At 44.4% G+C, this 3,270-nt stretch overlaps 1 long non-coding RNA gene across 1 annotated transcript; it reads right to left on the bottom strand.

The window, feature by feature from the left end:
* Window positions 1-911: 911 nt before the first annotated feature.
* On the bottom strand, window positions 912-2,929 carry LOC119963773. The gene is made up of 3 exons (XR_005460168.1): window positions 2,567-2,929; window positions 2,361-2,433; window positions 912-992 (listed from the first exon to the last, which is right to left on the bottom strand). It is a non-coding gene; the product is annotated as an uncharacterized LOC119963773 (long non-coding RNA).
* Between the last annotated feature and the right edge of the window lie 341 nt (window positions 2,930-3,270).

The following is a 3,270-nucleotide window of genomic DNA, read 5'->3' as shown; positions in this document are numbered from 1 at the left end:
TAACAATAAAAATAAAAGAAAGGGGAACTAATGGAATAAATAGGAAGGACCCTCACAGAATGATACTGTGGCATTAAATCCATTTGCTACAAAAACAATGCTTCAACATTGCAAGAGCGGTAAGGTTTTGGCTTCTGTGCCCAAAGTTCATTCAGTGCTTAATGTATAGCTCGTTTGAATTGCTTTATATTAACTGATCCAACGTATTTTAACAGTTCGGCAGCCCAAGTTAATCTTACTGCATATTACCAAGTAAGTAAACTAAATTCTTCTTGCCATAATCAGACTAGAACCTGCTGCAGAAATGAATGGGCCAACATCATGTCATGAACACATGATTGATATCGCCAAAAGATTAAGCATTAAGATAAGCATGGCATATTTGAGTAAATATTATGAAAGAGAAAATGTAATGGTTACAGAATCCAGCATTGTTGAAACGTGTTAAAATCACTCAGCATCAGCGAGGTTCGTCTTGATACAACACAGGGATGCACATATTATACAATATTATATAGATTGGTAGGGTCATGAGTGTAACAGTTCACTGATTAATCGCTATGAGTTCTATTAGCTCTATAGAACATAGAACATAGAACAGTACAGCACAGAACAGGCCCTTCGGCCCTCGATGTTGTGCCGAGCAATGCTCACCCTACTTAACCCACGTAACCCGTATACCCGTAACCCAACAATCCCCCCCTTAACCTTACACTACGGGCAATTTAGCATGGCCAATCCACCTAACCCGCACATCTTTGGACTGTGGGAGGAAACCGGAGCACCCGGAGGAAACCCACGCACACACGGGGAGGACGTGCAGACTCCACACAGACAGTGACCCAGCCGGGAATCGAACCTGGGACCCTGGAGCTGTGAAGCATTGATGCTCACCACCATGCTACCGTGAGGCCCTGTTGTTGGTTTACTTCTTCGGAGGTGTTGGGAGTCGAGCTGACTCCCACCATTCACTTCCCCATGGTTCTGGTGCCCTGGGATAGCAGGAGTAGATAGGTACACGTCATCAACCCAGGTACATACAATGTATATCTCAGCATGTTGCTAATAACCAACTCAGTTATAATGCCTGCATTTCAATTTCAATCTGGTTTGTCAACTCCTTTTTTTCATTCTTTCATGGGATGTGGCCAAGCCAGCGCATCTATTGCCCATCCCTAATTGCCCTTAAGAAGATGGCGGTGAGTGAGCCACATTCTTGACCCTCTGCAGTCCATGTGGTGTAGGTATCTCACAGTTCTGCTACGGAGGGAGATCCAAGATTTATAACAATAATAATAATCTTAGTAGGCTTACATTAACACTGCAATTAAGTTAACGTGAAAAGCCCCTCGTTGCCACACTCCGGCGCCTGTTCGGGTACATAGAGGGAGAATTCAGAATGTCCAATTTACCTAACAAGCACGTCTTTCGGGGCTTGTGGGAGGAAACCGGAGCACCCGGAGGAAACCCACGCAGACACAGGGAGAACATGCAGAGACAGTGACCCAAGCCGGGAAACGAACCTGGGACCCTGGCGCTGTGAAGAAACAGTGCCAACCACTGTGCTACCTTGCCACCCAATTGACCTACAGACAGTGAAGGAACGACGCTATAGATCCGAGTCAGGATGGCGTGTGGCTTGGGGAACTTGCATGCAATACAACCACAGACTCTACTCTCACAGGCCGAGACTCATTCCAAATGTATCCTTTATATATCAGCGTGTGAAAGCCCGTCAATTTCACCCAAGTTTGACCCAGATTTGATCTTGCATTGCAACTGAGGTACCTTCTCTTTCTGCCTTTGCCATTTCTCGGCGGTTCTGGTTATGGGTGCAGTGCAATAACGAGGAAAATGTGTTTCTTTGTTCATTTGTTTCTTTTTGCATTCCAGCCAAAACCTCAGCGATGCTTTCTCCTGCTAGGCTTCCCACTTAAGTTGTGTCATGTTATCAATGTAGGCATCAGTGATTTCAGCCGTTTAGAAAAAGGACTTCAGAAAAAACCGGGGGGCATTTATGTGGCCTCTCTTTGTCGGGAAGGATCATTGCTGCTTTGGCAGCAATTTATGAAATAAATATACTGTTTTCTCAAAGCCCCTTTGTCCTCTGTTTCATATTTGCAATTAGGTGAGCTAAGCATTCAAGCATGACACAAAAGCTACACTTAACTTTGTCTTTTTTTAAACTTAATAAGAGATAAAATGCGATATTTCTGCCGTAGGACACCTTTTCAAATTATGCTGCTATTGTGTCAGGCGGACCCATGTGAAAATGTGCCTTTTGTCATTTCCAACAGTCCTTCTCATTGTTTGCACTTTCATTAACACAGAGAACAACAACACAAATCAAAGGCTCTCACCATCAATTATTCCAAGTAATTGCAAAGCATCAAGAGGAAACTGGTGCACAAAACACCTCCTGTGTCCGTGACGCTACAAGCATTGCCGATGAGATCACCGGGGTTTGAAAAAGAAGAAAACCAACACGGTTATCAATCATCACTGATCTGACAGCATCTGAACAGTTCCTTCACAGAGAAGGGGGCAGGAAATATTTAGCCATTACCTGTGCGTGCGACAAACTCCAGCACTGCGAGACAATTCACCATCGATGGGCAATCCTCTTTGCTCAGATGTTGCCGATCTTGACAAATCATCCCAAAGCTTTGCGTCAAAAACCTCATCATTTATTGCTCTGATGTTGAAGGTGGGATAGCAGTCTGCAGTTGTTGGCCATAACTTCACAGAGCTGGCAACTTTCACTCCTCCTGTATTCGAATGCTGACTAAATGCAACAGGCTTGAAATAGCGGGCTGACATTTGCCAAATGGTTGCAAATCAGTGTTGACTCGCTATATACCTGCAACAGAGAGCAGTATCTGTTCCTGGCTGGGCCAGAGGTCAGATCATTCAAAAAGTATATTAATCAACACAAGGTTTTGTTCTGGAAAATACAGAATGTGTCATTTGAAACATAGAAGTCTGACAATATCTGGTCTGGGAGAGTGCAGGGCAAGATCCCACAAGAGGTTGGTGGCAGCTGAAAAGAGCAGAAACTGTGGCCAGCTCTTCTGTCAAAAATGCAGTCAATTTCAGTCTGTCAGAATTGTTATTACAACCTGCAGCAGGAGAAAGGGAAAAAGAAAAAAGAGAGTTTGCATAGATTTCTTTGTGCTGTGTTGAAGCACTGTGATGTACTGAATAGAGGGGGGCCCATTGGCCTGGTTGTGTCCCACCATGCCCCTTTAAGCCCCGTAGCCCATCCCCTAT

This window comes from Scyliorhinus canicula, chromosome 3 (assembly GCF_902713615.1).
Source record: "Scyliorhinus canicula chromosome 3, sScyCan1.1, whole genome shotgun sequence".
NCBI lineage: Eukaryota > Metazoa > Chordata > Chondrichthyes > Carcharhiniformes > Scyliorhinidae > Scyliorhinus > Scyliorhinus canicula.
Note: the sequence above shows the minus strand (reverse complement) of the source record. Positions and strands in the feature narration are given on the sequence as shown.